General features: G+C 39.3%; 1 long non-coding RNA gene across 3 annotated transcripts in view; it reads left to right on the forward strand.

The window, feature by feature from the left end:
- Positions 1-2,755: 2,755 nt before the first annotated feature.
- The window catches only part of LOC139436119 (uncharacterized), a 39,839-nt gene continuing 24,581 nt past the window's right edge, over positions 2,756-18,013 (forward strand). For 2 of the 3 annotated variants that reach the window (XR_011650197.1, XR_009188153.2), the window contains exons 1-2: positions 2,756-14,703; positions 15,231-15,539. This is a non-coding gene — a long non-coding RNA (uncharacterized lncRNA). The remainder of the gene's footprint in view (positions 14,704-15,230; positions 15,540-18,013) is intronic. The other variant, XR_011650196.1, reaches the window with a different exon arrangement.

Genomic DNA, 18,013 nt, shown 5'->3' on the forward strand with positions numbered 1-18,013 from the left:
CATCCCGGCCTGCCCCAGTTGTCTGTTTTCTGTGTCCATTTTGCTGCATATTCTTTTGTCCTCTTCTGTTGTTGTCAGTGGCATGGGAATCTGTGTTTCTTTTTGTTGTGTCATCTTGTGTCAGCTCTCTGTGTGTGCGGCACCATTCTGGGGCAGGCTGAACTTTCTCATGCACTGGGCAGCTCTCCTTATGGGGCACATTCCTTGTGCATGGTGCTCCCCTACATGGGGGACACCCCTGTGTGGCACAGCACTCCTTGTGCACATCAGCATTGCATGTGGGCCAGCTCCACATGGGTCAAGGAGGCCCAGGGTTTGAACCATAGACCTCCCATGTGGTAGATGGACACCCTATCCACTGGGCCAACTCCGCTTCCCAGGTTTTATTCTGTTGTTTGTATGATAAAGTTTCCCATTGACACTAGTTCTTATTCTTTTTCCTAGCTGTTATCTTTGTTCCATTGAGGGGGAAAATAAATTAGGATAAGAGAAAAGGAGATAAGTAGAAAAAATAATAATAGTTATAACAATTTAAAAACATTGAAAAGGAACCATACAAGATCTAGGAAAATAAATAATTAACACATAAAAGATAATAAGTACATAAGAATAAGAATTAAAAAGGTGGAATAGAAAAAATGAAATGAGAAATTTTTTTTTAAAGATTTTTATTTATTTAATCCCCCCACCCCTCCCCCGGTTGTCTGTTTTCTGTGTCTTTTTGCTGCGTCTTGTTTCTTTGTCCGCTTCTGTTGTCGTCAGCGGCATGGGAAGTGTGGGCAGTGCCATTCCTCGGCAGGCTGCTCCCTCCTTCGTGCTTCCCTCTCCTTATGGGTGCACTCCTTGTGCGTGGGGCTCCCCTATGCGGGGGACACCACTGTGTAGCACGGCACTCCTTGCGTGCATCAGCATTGTGCACAGGCCAGCTCCACACGGGTCAAGGAGGCCCGGGGCTTGAACCGCGGACCTCCCATGTGGTAGATGGATGCCCTAACCACTGGGCCAAAGTCCGTTTCCCTGAAATGAGAAATTAAAGAGAAAAATACAGTTGGACAAAAGAGAAAGAAGTAAAAAAAAAAAAACAAAACCTGAAACGCCAAACCAAAATTGATGGAATGAAAAATAACTGAAAATAAAAAGATGGAAAACTAAAAGAGGGATGGGGTGAGATGGCATCCCTCATCAACTCTCCTGCAAAAAACTGCCTGAGTGGGGACAGAATCCCACCCTAGTGAGCAGTTTTAGGAATTTACAATGCAGGGTGTGTCTAGACACTGATCTGGAGAGACTGCAGCAAAAGGAGTACTTGCTCAAAATCCTAGTATTCTCCTTAAAGGGAACTTAGATAACCAGGAAAAAGAATAAAAAGAACAAAGTGTCAAAGAGAAGACAACACACACACACAAAACACCTAAATGAACCCTGAGACTAGATGGGAAGCTAATCAAGAAAAATGATGACCAGACAAAAAAAAATTACAAACCATACCAATAATCAGGAAAACATGGCAAATTCCCACCAACAAACTAAAAACCTGGAAGAGGAGCAGAACATCAAACAACTAAACAAAGCTCTCAAAATATATTTTAAATAAATTTAATGAAGAAAAACATTAAGGATATTAAGAAAACACTTGGGGAGCATACAGAAAAAAGTATAAACATACACAAAGAGATAACAGGTATGATGGTGATGAACAACACAATCCAAGAAATAAAAAATGAACTCTCAGCAAATAACAGCAGACTTGAAGAAACAGAGGGAAAAATTAGTGATATAGAAGACAGTACATCTGAAATCAAACAGATAATAGAATTAATCAATAAAAAGTCCAGCAGGTGGACTTAATGACTATACAAGGCACATAAATGTGCATTATAGGCATCCCAGAAGGAGAAGAGAAGGGAAAGGGGACAGAAGGGTTTTGGAAGAAATAATGGCTGAAAACTTCCCAAGCCTATTGAGGGAGATGGATATACATGCCCAGGAAGCAAAACACACCCCAAACAGCATAAATCCCAACAGGCCGACCCCAAGACCTATAGTTGTCAAACCATCTAATGCTTACAACAAAGAGAAAATACTGAAAGCAGCAAGAGAAAAGAAAACCACTACACACAAGGGAGGCTCCATAAGATTAAGTTCTGATTTCTCAACTGAAACTATGGAGTCAAGAAGGAAGTGACATGACATAGTTAAGGTACTAAAAGAAAAAAATTCAAACCAAGAATACTCTACCTAGCAAAGCTGGCATTCAAAAATAATGGAGAGGGAAGTGGATGTGGCTCAATGGATATAGCGTCCACCTACCATATAGAGGGTACAGGGTTCAAACCCAGGGCCTCCTGACCTATGTGGTGAGCTGGCCCATACACAGTGCTGCTGTAAACAAGGAATGCCATGCCATACAGAGGTGTCCCCTCTGTAGGGGAGCACCAAGTGCAAGGAGTGCACCCCATAAGGAGAGCTGCCTAGCATGATAAAAGTGCAGCCTACCCAGGAGTGGTGCCACACACACAGAGAACTGATGCAGGAAGATGATGCAACAAAAAGAGACACTGATTCCTGTGCAGCCTGACAAGAACGCAAGAGGACACAGAAGAACACACAGCAAGTGGACATGGAGAGCAGTCAATGGCGGGGGGGTGGGGAGAAAAATAAATAAAATAAATCTTTAAAGAAATAATGGAGAACTCAAAATATATACAGATAAACAGAAACTAAGAGAGTATGCCTCATGTTACTCAAATGTGGCCAGTCTCGAAGCCAAACTCAGCATGTAAATGCAATGCCTTCCCCCCAGCGTGGGACATGACACCCGGGGATGAGCCTCCCTGGCAACGAGGGACCACTATCAACTACCAACTGATGATGCAACTGGAAAATGACCTTATACGGAAGGTTCAATGCGGATCAGCAGAATATCCATGTCTACATAAAATACCATGACTTTAAAATGCTGTTTGACCTAAAGTAAGGGGGAAATGGAAAGGAGAAATGAGTTTATATGGCTACGAGTTTCTAAAAAAGAGTCTGGAGGCTGGCAGAAGGTTTGCCCTCATGCACAACTGAGCAGAGTCAGAGAGACAGATAAAGCAGATACAACCCCCAGATATTGGTTCCTTTGAGGGCTAAAGAGACCCATGGGAGCTATGGTCATGGCCGATGGGGTTGACTACCAGGGCAGATGGCCCCTCTTTGGAAATGGTGTTTATGTGTGATGAATCTGGACTCAGATGGGATCTCCCTTCATGGGACTTTCATGCTAATGTGCTGGAGGTGCAGTTGATGTTGGGGTTTAAGATATATTTAGGGGATTTGAATCTCTGGACTGACAATGTGATGGCCAGATCCTGAGCCTCAACAGACTCCAGCACCTACAATCTGATTTGTTGGACTTGCCACACTCAGCTAAGATGGAGGTGAAGAAGGACAACCACCACACCATGGAGCCTAGAGTGATTACAACTGAAAATGGGAGGATTGCATCCAGCATCCAGGTGGAATCTGAGCCTCCTCTTGACATAAAGGTGCAATGGACACGGCCAGTCCAGTGTCCACATAGAGGAGGTGGCATTGGATTGGGAAAAGTGGACATAATGGACAAAGGGTGTGGGGAAAGGCAGGAGGAGATGAGAGGTGGGGGCATCTTTGGGACATGGAGCTGCCCTGGATGGTGCTTCAGAGGTAATCACCGGACATTGTAAATCCTCACAGGGCCTACATGATGGAATAGAGGAGAGTATGGGCCATGATGTGAACCAATGTATATGGGGTGCAGAGGTGCCCAAAGATGTACTTACCAAATCCAATGGATGTGTCATGATGATGGGAACGAGTGTTGTTGGGGGGGGGGAGAGGGGGGGTGGGGGGGTGGGGTTGAATGGGACCTCACATATATATTTTTAATGTAATATTATTACAAAGTCAATAAAAAATAAAAAAATTAAAAAAAAAAAAAAAAAAAAAAAAGAGAGTATGCCAACAAGAAACTACCCTTCAAGAAATACTAAAGGGAGTTATACAGGAGGAAAGAAAAAAAACAGAAGAGATGGTTGGAGGAGAGTGTAAGAACAACTAAGAAGAAAAAAAAAAACCAACATGACAAAAATCCAAAGAAAATATGACTAATATAAGTAATTCCTATAGAGTAATTATACTGAATGTCAGTGAACTAAACTCACCTGTCAAGAGACACAGATTGGAAGAATGGATAAGGAAGCATGACCCATCTATATGCTGTCTACAGAAACATATCTTAGACCCAGGGATTCAAGGTGGTTGAAAGTGAACAGATAGAAAACAATCTTGCTGGCAAACAAGCAAAAAAAGGCAGAAGTAGCTATATTAATGTCATACAAAATAAACTTTAAATGCAAAACTATTATGAGAGACAAAAATGGACACTACATGTTAATGAAAGGGATAATCTTTCAAAAAAAAGAACAATCATAAACATTTATGCTCCTAACCAGGGTACCTCCAAACACATGAGGCACACACTGGAAAAATAAGTGAAGAAATAAATGCTTCTACAATTGTAGTGAGGCTTTAATACACAACTATTGCTGTTGGACCAAGCATCTCAACAGAGAATCAATATAGAAACAAAGACTTTGTACAATATATTAGGGGAGCTGGACCTAACAGACATATACAAACATTACACCCAAATACAGAGGGCTATACATTCTTCTCAAGAGCACATGGATCATTCTCCAAGGTAGACCACATGCTAGACCATGGAGAAAGCCTCAATGAATTCAGAAAGAATTAAATCCTACAAAATAATTTCTCTAAACACAGTGGAATGAGGCTGCAAATCTGCAAGATCCAGAGACCCAGATTAGGCACCAAGATATGGAAGTTAACACTCTTAGTTAACCAGATTAGGCACCAAGATATGGAAGTTAACAACACTTTTAGACAAACGGTGGGTCATGGAGAAATTCAAAAGAAATCAGTAAGTACCTTGAAACTAATGAAAATGACAACACAACATATCAAAACTTATGGGATGCAGCAAAAGTCATACTAAGGAAAACCATAGCCATAAATTCATACATCAAAAAAGAAGAAAGAGCTAAAATTGAAGACCTAACTGCACAATTGGAGGGATTAAATAAACAACAAACTAACCCTAAAGGAAGGAGAAAGAAAGAACAAAGATCACAGCAGAACTAAATGAAATATAAAATTAGAAAGTACTAGAAAATATACACAGAACAAAGAGCTGGTTCTTTGAGAAGATTAATGAAATTGACAAACCCTTAACTAGACTAATAAAAAGAGAGAGAAGATGTAAATACACAAAATAAGAAAGGAGAAAGGGGATATCATCATAGACCCCACAGAAATAAAGACTATCATAAGAGGATACTTTGGAAAAATCACATATACAGTCATCTGATATTTGACAAGGCCACCAAGCCCACTCAACTGCAAGAGGAAGGACTCTTAAACAAATGGTCCTTGGAGAATGGGATATCCATATTCAAAACAATGAAAGAGGATTACCATCTCACTCCATATAGAAAAATCAACTCAGGATTGATCAAAGACCTAAGTAAAAGAGCCAAGACCATAAAGACCTTGTAAAACAATGTAGGGAAGTTTCTACAGAACCACATAATAGGAAATGTCTTCATGAACTTCACACCCAAAGCACAAGTAGCAAAAGAACAAATAGATAAATGGGACCACCTCAAAATTAAAGCCTTTTGCAACTCAAAGGAGTTTTTCAAGAAAGTGAAAAGACAACCTACCCAATAGGAGAAAATATTTGGTATCCATGTATTTGATAAGAGACTAATATTCTGCATATATAAAGAAATTCTATATTCCAAAAATAAAGACAACCCAATTTAAAAATGCACAAGAGATTTGAACAGACACTTCTCCAAAGAAGAATTACAAATGGATAAAAGGACATGAAAAAATGCTTGAAATCATGAGCTATTAGGAAAATGCAAATCAAAACTAAAATGAGATACCATCTTACTACAATAACAATGGCAGCTACTAAAAAAAAGAAGACTACAAGTGTTGGAGAAGATGTGGAGGAATGGGAACACTCATCCACTGCTGGTGGCAATGCAGAAGTATCCAGCCATTCTGAAGCACAGTATGGCAGTTTCTCAAAAAACTAACTATAGATTTACCATATGACCCAGAAATTCCACTGCTGGGTATATACCCAAAAGACCTGAAAACAAGGTTACAAACCAATATATGCACACCAATTGAAATCAACCCAAATGCCCATTAACAGACGAGTGGATAAAATGTGGTACATACATACAATGGACTATTACTCAGCTATAAGAAGGAATACAGTACAATCACATGGGATAACATGGATGAATCTTGAGGACCTTATGTTGAAGTGAAGCAAGCCAGGCATTGAAGGACAAATACTACATGACTTCACTGTTATGAAATAAGCAAAACAAGCTGTCTCAGACAGCTAGAGCTTAGCAGACAGGCTTACAGGATATTGGGGGAAAGAGGAAGGTTGTGAGCTGATGGGTGAAATCTATAATAAAGTAGAGGTAAGTATTTGTACAGGGAAGAGATAAGACAGGGGCATAGGAATACTATTGGGTAGGGATTGAGGGGACTAGGATTGGGAGGATGGGTCTGATGGCCCAAGGAATTGGGGTGAGGGCTGGGGAAATAGTTGAACATGAGAGTTTGTTGGGTATGTGGTTGAAACTAAAATGTTGAGAAAACTCTTGAGAAAATATAATAAGGAAGGATTACCTATTTAAGGTTGTTAAGGGGGGACATCTTTGACAGGGGTAGGCTTCTAGGTACTGTATGAGTACTCATCTTGTCATATTGTGTTATATAATTGGGTGGCGACACATACAATCCATGGTAATGTGTACCCATATCAGGGGGAGACCTGATGTTCTCAAACAGAGGGGACTGATTCTCTTGAGAGAATTGGCAGCTCCCAATGGGTCGGACAGTCTAATATGTCAAGTCCTCAGCATTGCTGCAAGTATCTTGGAATCATGTCCTTCAAGCATTGAAGCTTGGTTGTCACTGTAGGTCCTGAGGAGAGAGGGTGAGAGGAATAGAATTGATGAAAGCAGGGTACCTGTGGGGCAATGGAAGTGTTCCACAAGATCATGGAAAGATGGATATAGTATATGTTAAATTACACCAAAATTGGTAAAATGTAAACCATAATGTAAACCATAATGTAACTAAAAATTTAGAAAATTGTACAGTCTAAAATATAAACCATAATGTAAACCAAAATGGCACCTTGTTTGATAGCTATATTTCAATATCTGTACCTCAGTTGCAGCAAATATAACATGAACGTGTAAAAAGTCCTTTGCTGGAAAATGGGAAAAGGATTTGATGTTGGATATATGGGAGTTCCCAATATTGTCTATGTGACTTTATTGTGATCTAAAATGTTTGTGAATGCAAAATTTTAAATTAGAAAAAATATATATATGTACTGAGGAGGAAATGAAAGGAATTGCTTTGCTACTGTACATGCAGGGCAACACCTATCACAATGATAAAAGGCAAAATATAAAAACAAGTTTTATGATATTTTTCCTTTTTTAATACCCCAATTTATTACTTTATTTTAGTTTTTCTATATTAGTATATATTTATAAACTTTAAACCTATCATTACTATTTCATTTTCCTATTAATTGTATTTGGCAATATATAAGGTGTCATTTTTGAAGAAATTTTGGACCACAGAGGAGTTCAACTATGGCAGGGGAGGAATACTGGGGTGTGTTATTGATGGGGGGCACATGGTAGGGAGGGATTCTCCAAAACATATATATAGGATATATTAAAAAATGTATATTTGTTTGGTATTTTCATAGTAGTTACAGTTACAAATGACAACTGAGGGAGTGCTGAGATCCTAGCGAGGGGAGCTCTGTCACATTCCCCAATGGAATAGCAACAATCCCCCAAGTGCAAGGGTAAAAACCAGTGAAGAAGGATGGTCCAATGCTGATCCCTTGATACTGGTGACTATGCTTTTGAGCCTGTGTGCCTGAGATTTGAACTAGGCGAAGAGCTGCAGGGTGCCTAAGAGTTACCACCTGAGAACCTCCACGTTGCTCAAGTGTGACCACCCTCTAAGGCAAACTCAGCGTTTAAGTGCATTACCTTCCCCCCAGCATGGGCCATGACTCCCAGGAATGAGTCTCCCTGGTGCCAAGGGATTACTACCAATGTGTAACTGGTGTTGCAACTAGAAAAAGACCTTGAATAAAAGGGGGAAATGGTAAAGACAAATGAGTTTATATGGCTAAGAATCTTCAAAAGAGTCAGGGTGACATCAGAGGGGTTGCACTTATGCATTCCTCAGCAGGATTCCAGAGACAGCCAAAGTAGATACAACACCATGTACTGGTACTCCTGAGGACTGTGGAGACACACAGGTTCTATGTTCATGGCAGTTGGCTCTGGTGTTCAGTACCTTGTCAGTGGACCCTCCTTTGTAATTTGTGTTCCTGAGTGAGATGGAGTTGTACTCAGATGTGACCTTTCTACAATGCCCCTTCTGTCATCTTTATTAAATGTGTGTTTGGTGCTGGGGTTTGTGTATACCCAGGAGACTTGAATCTCTGGACTACCCATGAGTCAGTGTGGCCCTGAGCCTCATAGTGTTGCAACTCCTACTCTCCAATTTGTTGGACTTACCCAGGTCAGCTAACAGAGGTGAAGATGGTGAACTACCACACCACGGAAATTAGAGTGCCTACGACTCCAAGCAGGAGAATTGCATCTACCAACCATGTGGGTCTAAGTCATCTCTCAAAGTAGAGGTGGAGTGGACATCACCATCCCATGGTTTATAGATTGGAGGAATAAAATATGGATTAGAGTGGAGTTACTTTTATTCTACTCTGGAACTTTTGTGACTAGTAATGGAAGAAACTGTAGCATTGATCTGGTGGAAGTGGCCATGATATTTGCTGAGGGCATGGAGAGGGAAGAAGAGATGTGATGTTGGGGCATTTGGGACTTGGAGTTGTCCTAAATGATATTGCAGGGACAGATGCTGGACATTATATATCCTGCTGTAACCCACTGAAGGTACTGGGGAGAGTGTAAACTACAATGTAAACTATAATCCATGTGGTGCAACAGTGCTCCAAAATGTATTTGCCAAATGCAATGAATGTGCAACGATGATGAAAGAAAGAGGTTGTTGATGTGGGAGGAATGGGGTGGTTGGGTGTGGAGTATGTGGAAACTTTTTTTTTTTTTAAGATTTATTTATTTAATCGCCCCCTCCCCCCCCGTTGTCTGTTCTCTGTGTCTATTTGCTGCGTCTTGTTTCTTTGTCCGCTTCTGTTGTCAGCGGCATGGGAAGTGTGGGCAGCGCCATTCCTCGGCAGGCTGCTCCCTCCTTCGTGCTTCCCTCTCCTTATGGGTGCACTCCTTGTGCGTGGGGCTCCCCTACTCGGGGGACACCACTGCGTGGCGCGGCACTCCTTGCGCACATCAGCACTGTGCATGGGCCAGCTGCACACGGGTCAAGGAGGCCCGGGATTTGAACCGTGGACCTCCCATGTGGTAGATGGACACCCTAACCACTGGGCCAAGTCCGTTTCCCGGAAACTTTTTTTTTTTTTAATGCAACTTTTTTTTCAGATTTATGTATCTTCAAAAAATACAATAAAAATAAAGTGGAAAGGAAGAAATGTAAAAATATTTATCAGCATCACCCCAGTGATGGTGAAAATTATAGGTGAATTGTTAGTTCAATGTCTATGTGTTAAGGACATCCATCATGGCTATGACCAGTATCAGTTTAAAAGCATGAAGTTCACTACAATGCTCAACTGTTTTGATTGATATCGCTTGGGAAATATACTCCTGCATGTTGAATAGTAGGTAGGTGCATAGAATATTTCAACCCATTTTTAAAAATTAGTTCTTTACCTCCATTGACAGTTCACTTTTTTGTTTGCTTTAATACTTTACAGTATGCCTTAATGCTGGACACTCTTCAATTATAGCACCAAATGGATCCACACAATGGGAATTACTTTACACATCCTTCCTCCATCCTTCCAAAAAGAAAAGAAGGGAAAAGAAATGCACAAGGAAAAGTTTAAAACATTCAGGAAATATTTTTTTAATTAAAAACTGTTTAAAGATTACTAATCACAGTAGTTCATGAATAGAATATCAGTAAGCCAACTCTAATCCATACTCTACTCCTCCATCCTGTGGACCTTGGAATGGTTGTGTCCATTCCACATCTCTATCAAGAGGGGGCTTAGATTCCACATGGATGCTGGATGCAATCCTCCTGCTTTCAATTGTAGGCACTCTTGGCTCCCTGGTATGGTGGTTGACCTTCACCTCCATGTTAGCTGAGGGGGGGGGGGAGTCCAATAAACCAGAGTGTAGGAGTTGCAAGTCTGATGAGACTCAGGACCTGGCTAACACATGGTCAGTCCAGAGATTCAAATCCCCTAGATATATCTTAAACCCCAGCACCAACTACAGTTCTGTTAAAAGTAACAGGAGAGGCTTGTGAAAAAAGATCACATCTGAGTCCAGCTCTATCACACAGAAACACAAACTCCAAAGTAGGGCCAACTGACATGGCACTGAACTCCATCTGCCAAGACCATAGAACCTGTGGGTCTCTGTAGCCTTCAGAAAAACCAATACCTGGGGGGTGGCCAAAGTCTTGCATGATTGAAAACAAAGTAAAGCAGGCAGCATATGTATAAATCTGAGTTTATCAGGCATGGCAGGAATTTGCAAGAGAGAGGCAGTGACCCAAGCCAGTGCACTTGATGTTCGTGTGTGTGTGTGTATATATATATAATGAAAACTATTAGATACAAGCGTAAATTGAATTGCTTGTTTCTTGGCACCGAGATACTTCCCACCATGACAAAAATCATTGACTAGTTGTTTTTATTGTTTACTTCCTTTTGGGTGAAGGGGTAAATTTGGGTAGTAAAGAAAGCATAAATGAATTATGTGAAGAGGTATATGAATAACCTTTGCAATGTACAAAAAAATAAAATAGAGAAAGTGAAACCAAAAATAAAAAGTAAAATAAAGGAAAGAAAAGAAATAACACAGGTAGAAAAGTCAGTTTAAGGAAAAAAAGGGAACAAAGAAATAGGAAACAAAGCAACAAGAAAAAACAGCAACTGAAAAAAGAACAACCAAGGAAAAACAACCTTCCCTTTTAGGTCCCCAAGGAGCTTCTCAGTCTGCCAGCATTCATCAATCAATCACCCTGCACCCTGCACTTTACATTTAATATTACAGGATTTTAGTGAATAAAATAAAGGGGAAAAAGTAAAAAAAACTTTTAAAAAATAATAGATCCTAGAAAACATAAAGTAAGTAGAATGACTACATGTTTCCCTTCATATCACCTGGATGCCTGATGACCCAGTGGATCATTTCTCCATGTTACTTAGGATACCAGGGGAATCAAACCACGGGCATTGTATATGCAATGTGGGAATTCCTCCACTCAGCTAAATTGTCTCCTTAGGTTGATTAGGCTTCAGAAAGCTCTCTGCCCCCTTTTCCCCAGGTATTTTAGACTACAATTTGTAAGTCCTGTTGTTTAGGTACCTGCACTGCCTATATATTCTAGTTCCTCACTTTCTCCTGATGACTGGGCATGATAGCCTGCATGAGCACATACCTCTCCCCTCCTCTCTCCCCATTTCATCATGGTCCCTTCTGAGATACAAAGGGGGCTCAGCTGGCCAAACTCACCATAAAGAAACCACTCTCCACCCTCTGTCAGTCCCCTCTTCCTCACTGGGAATGCCCACTCCTAGTCAGTTGGCAGCAGCAAGCCAGGGTTCCACCAATGCTCCTTGCTCTGAGGGTGAGTTATGGTGCCATTTCCCACCACAGATAGGAGCAACTCATGATTTTCCATTGGTTTTTCTTTCCAGTACCCTCCTAGATGACTCAAAACACCTTCCCATTCTATATATATTCAAAGCAACTCCTTTAGATAGGTCCCTGCCTTCAACCACTTTTTTTTTTTGTGAGAGGGTCAGACTCTTCCTACCTACTTCAGCACCAGTTTTTCCAGAAGTCTCTACCTATTTTTTTACTCATTGTGATATAGCTTTCCCATCACCATTTGTTGAAGAGACTATTTTTTTTTCTAGATTTAGAGGTCTTTTCCATCTTGTCAATAATTAACTGGCCAGGAATGTGAGGGTTGAGTACCAAGTTCTTAATTCTATGCCATTGTACTATACGTCTGGCATTGTGACAATACCATGGTCTTTTTTCTTAAGATTTATTTGTTTATTTCTCTCCCCTTACGCCCTTCACCCATTGTCAGCTTTCTGTGTCCATTCCTTGTGTGTTCTTCTGTGTCCACTTGTATTATCAGGTGGCACTGGGGATCTGTGTCTTTTTGTTGCATCATCTTGCTGCACCAGCTCTGTGTGTGTGTGGCACCACTCCTGGGTGGGCTGTGGTTTCACACAGGGCAATCTGCTTTGCACAGGGGCCACTCCTTGCATGGGGGGTACCCTTACATGGGGACATCCTTGCATGGGCCAGCACTCCTTGAGTGCAGCAGCACTGCATGTAGGCCAGCTCACCATATGAGCCAGGAGGCCCTGGGCCCTTGAACCCATGGACCTCCTATATAATAGGCAGATGCTCTATCTGTTGAGCCATATCCACATCCCCCATGATCAATTTTTTCCAGTACTTTGTTTTTCTTTATTTAAAACAAATTTATTACTTCAAATATGAGGTAGATTACCTTGATTTTATACTCCAAAATAATTTACCTTCACCACTAATTAAACAATTATTTCTCTACTCAGTTTCAATACCACCTTAATGATGCATGAAATATTTACTTACACAGATTGTTTTTCTATTTTCTCCTCTGTCCTAGTGATATATCTGTATTTTCTTTTTCTTTTTTTATGATCTCTTTATTTTTTAAAATGTTACATTAAAATATATAAGAGGTTCCCATATACTCCCCACCTGCCCTCATCCCACTACTCCCACATGAACAACCTCTTTCATCATTGTGGCAAATTCATTGCACTCGGTGAATACATTACTGTACATTTTTAATAACTTTTAAGGTTGAAAAGTGTGAGTCCTCCAAATCCTTTCTTCTTTTTCATGATGGCTTCAGCTACCCAGGACCAAATATCTATTCTAATAAATTTTATGATTTTCTTTTTCCATTTCTGCAAAGAAACTTGTTTGAATTTTAATTGTTAATACATTGATTCTGCAAATTGCTTTGGGAAGTATTGACATCAGGATGATATCCAACCCATGAATATGGAATAGCATTGCATTTATTTAGATTTTTAAAATGTCCTTTAGAAATGTTTTGTTGTATTCTGTTTAGAAGTTCTTTATATACTTGGTCATATTCTTTTATGTTTGATTTTTTAATTTGATATTTTTCTTCACTTATCCTAATTGTTCTTTGTGTATAGAAGCCCTACTGATTTTTGGCTTTTGATTTTGTACCCTGCCCATCTGCTGAATTCATTTATTCTAGGAATTTCATTGTAGATTTTCAGTTTTCTGTATATAGGATGTTATCAAATGCAAATAGGGAAATTTTACCTTTTCCTTTCCAATTTGTATGCTTTATTTCTTTCTTGCCTAATTGCTCTGACAAGAACTTTGGTACAGTATGAATAACAGAGGATTCACTGCTCATCCTTGTCTTTTCCTGATCATAGATGGAAGGCTTTTAGTCTTTCACAATTAAGTAGGATGTTAGCTGTGGGATTTTCATATATGCCCTTTGCATGTAGAGAAAGTTCCTTTCTATTGCTAGTGTTTTAAGTGTTTTTTTAACTGCAAATGGTGCTGCATTTCATTAAATGCATTTTCTACCTTTATTGATATGGTCATGTGGGTATTTTCTTTCATTCTGTCAGTGTGATTACATTATTTAATTTTCTTATGTTTAACCAAATTTGTGTATCAGGGATGATTATCACTTTATCATCGTGAATAATTATTTTAAGGTGCTGCTGAATTCAATTTGCTAGTATTTTGTTGAGAAATTTACTTCTAAATGAGATTTTGGTCTGAGTTTTTCCTTTCTTGTGGTATCTTTAACTGGATTAACTATTAAGGTAATGCTGGTGTTGTACTATAAGAAAATTATTATTAAGAATTGTGAATTCAAAAGATTTCTAATCAATAGTTTCTGCTGCTCCAGCCTAGAATTGTAAATGATTAACTTGTTCTTTGTCCTTTGGAATAGTATGCTGCTATGCAGGTAACCCCATCATTCATTACCCAAAAATCAAATATTTAAAATGAACATGTTAGTAGATGTGGTATTTGCATGTCCTGTTTGTATCCCCGTAAAGTTAACATCGAGATAAAGCTAATGTTAGCATACCATGAACAGACTAGGACAAAAGACTCCTCAAGACAGTGTCTCTCCTGTGAAGTGCTGGCCACTCCCCTACCCAGTGGATTTGCTTACTTTTGATGAGGTCATTCCTCCCAAGTTGGAAGACTCATTGGGATTCTGGTGTTTGGAGTCCCTTAATAGGGATAGCCCCTAAGTTGCCAGTTGAAGTATCACCCATGAGAGGACACTCTGCCTGAGACCATTTTTCCAAATGGGACTCCATGATCAGCGCAAAGAGATTCCCAGTCTCATGAGAGATCAGATGTTGTGTTTCCCAATTTGGTGAGTGGTTGTCTATACTTTCATTCTTTCCTATGTCATTTAATTGATTACTCTTCTTTTCTGTGAATGCTTAATTGTTATAATCATTTGATATAACCTGAAACCCATTTGATTGAACAAATCTGCCTATGCCTAGTATTTAGAGTTTCTGCCTCTTCCTTAGCAAAACAACTGGCTTCATAGAATGAGTTAGGTAGTTTCTTCTCTTCAGTTTTTTGGAAGAGTTAGAGCAGAATTAAAGCTAAGTCTTTAAATGTTTGCTAAAATTTTCCTGTGAAGCCATATGGTACTGAACTGTTCAGAGCTTTTTGATTAGGGATACAATCTCTTTATTAGTCATTGGTTTGTTAGATCTTCTTTTGTTTCTTCAGTCAGTGTAGGTAGTTTATGTGCTTCTCAGAATTTTTCTTTTTCACCCAGGTTATATAATTTATTGACATATATCTTGTGACAGTTTGAATTTCTTTTATGCTTCCCAAAAAGTAAAAGATTAGATTTTTGACCTAACCCCTTCCTGTGTTTGTCAGTTCCATTTGATTGGACTACATCATTGAAGTGTGATGCAGTTTGGGATCCTTCCCACTTGCTGGCACTTATGTAAATGGAGACAGAGAAAACAGAAGCTATCATTTTTGATCCTGCCATGTGAGAGAGGACATGAGGATCAACTGCAACCAAAATTTGAGCACAATACCCCCAAGAGGTGGGCCAACATTGGCTGAAGAGATGAGCCATTTGCCTTATAACCCACAGATGAACATGGGGAAAAAAGCAGAACAGCCAAGACTGGAGAGAAGGAACTAAAAGAGAGAAGCTCCATAACTGCTTGTCCACAGGTGAGCTCCAGGAGATGGTAGGTACTGAAGTAAGGGAAAGCAGAGAGCTTGATAGTAAATTGTGAACATCTTGCTTTACCATGTGGGAGGACCGCAGTATCACAGTAGCTAAAAGTGGTGAGAAAACATCTTTGCTGATACCTTATTTGGACATTCCTTGCCCTCAGAATCACAAGCTTTTGCCCTAAATAAAATTCTCATTACAAAAGCCAAACACTTCTGATATTTTGCATCAGCAACCTGTGTCAAATTTAAGACACAACTGAACATAGAATTCATTTTTGGCAGTTTTACATTTAAGTAAGGATGGTAGTAATACCTTCTTTTTCATTTCTGATTTACTTTATTTATATCCTCTCCTCTTCTTTGTCAATCTAGCTAAATGTTGATTTTATTAATCTTTACAAAGAATAAACTTATGGTTTTGTTAACGGTTTATTGTTTTCCTATTTTCCATTTCATTTATCTCTGCTCTTATCTTTATTTCCTTCATTCTCCTTGCTGTTGGATAGTTTACTCTTCTTCACAGTCTTGCAGTTTTGTGATTAGCTGTCTGATTTGAAGTCTTTCTTCAATATTAATATCAGCATCCCTCTCAGCACTGACTTTGCTTCATCCTAAAAGCTTTGTTAAGTAGTATTTTCATTTTCATTCACCTCCAGGTAATTCCTAATTATGCTTCTGATTTCCTCTTTATCCCTTTGGTTGTTTTAGATGATACTGTTTAATTTCCACTTATTTGTGAGCTTCCCCTTTATCCCTCTGTTATTAATTTCTAGCTTCATTCTGTTGTAGTTAGAGAACATGCATTGTATGATTTCAAAATTTTTAAATTCCTTGATACTTGTTTTGTGTCCCAATATATGTTCTATCCTGGAGTATGATGAATGGACACTTCAGAAGAAAATGTAATTTGATTTTGGGTGCAGTCTTCTATATATGTCTGTTAGGTCTAGTTGGTTTTGTGTATCTATATCATTCAAGTCCTTTACGTCTTATTGATCTTCTCACTAGATGGTCAATCCTTTTTTGAGAGTGGTTTGCTGAAGTCTCCTACTCTTAATGTAGAACTTTTGATTTTTCAATTCAAATCTGTCAGTATTTGCTTCATATTTTTTGGGCTCTGCTCTTAGGTGCATATAATTCATAATTTTTATATATTTCTTTTGAAATGTCCCCTTTTTTTAGTATGTAATGATCATCTTTGACCCTAATATATGTTTTGATTTAAAGACTACTTTGTCATTTATTAGTATAGACACCTCAGCTCTTTATTTAAATATACATTTTTATTTTACTTTAAAAGATACGTAGATTACATAAATGTTACATAGAAAATATAGGGGATTAGCATATGCCCTGATCCCAGTCTCTCCCATTTCTCCCAAATTAACAACATCCTTCATTAATGTGGTACATTTGTTGCAATTGATGAACACATTTTGGAGCACTGACACTAAGCATGGATTATAGTTTATATTGTAGTTTACACTCTCTCCCACACAATTTTGTAAGTTATGACAAGATATATAATGGCTTCTATCTGTCATTGCAATGTCATTCAGGACAGTTTCCAAGTCCCAGATATGTCCCCATATTACACCTGTTTTTCCCTTTCCCTCCCCTTAGGACCTCCAGTGGCCACTGTTTACACATCAATGACAAAAATTCTACCATTACTAGAATAACAATTCTTTAGTAGAATAGCAGTAAGTCTACTCTAGTCCATTGTTCATTCCCTAATCCTGAGAATTCTGGGGTGGTGATTCCTACTTGACCTGTAGTTAAGAGGGAGCTTAGATCCCATGGGGCAGATGGATGGTCCTATCTTGCTGACAGTTGCACACTTTCTCTGTTCCTTGAGATGGTTGTTGTCTAGTCTATCATTAACTCCTTGTTAGTTTTCCTGGGTAAGTTCAATGAACTGGTGAGTAGGTGTTATAACTCAGTTGAGATTCAGGACCCAGTTGGCACATGGTCAGCCCAAAGATTCAGTCTCTTGAACATTTACCTATCAACTCTAGGATTAACTACAAGTTCGGATAGAAGGAACAGAAAAGCCATGTGTAGGGAAACCACAACTGAGTCCAACTCTGTGACACTGGAGAACATAAATTCCAAAGTAGTGTCCACTGGCAGGTCACCAATTTCCTGAGCTGTCTTCCCTGCCTATAGTGTCTGGATGTCTCCACTATTTGAGGCAATATTTACTGTGTCAGTTAATGTGATCCTGCTGAGATGTGCATGAGTGTAACCTCTGGAATGACCTCCTGACTATCTTTGAAGACTCTTAGCAATATAAACTCATTTTTCTTTAGCCTTTCCACCTTTTCATCAATGTCTTTTCAGTTGCATTGCTAGTTGGTGCTTAGTAGTAATCCCTGTGTGCCAGGGAGGCTCATCTCCAGGAATCATGTCCCACTGGAAGGAAGGTAATGTATTTATATGCTGAGTTTGGCTTAGAGAAAGGCCAT

This window comes from Dasypus novemcinctus, chromosome 12, assembly GCF_030445035.2.
Source record: "Dasypus novemcinctus isolate mDasNov1 chromosome 12, mDasNov1.1.hap2, whole genome shotgun sequence".
NCBI classification, from domain to species: Eukaryota; Metazoa; Chordata; class Mammalia; order Cingulata; family Dasypodidae; genus Dasypus; species Dasypus novemcinctus.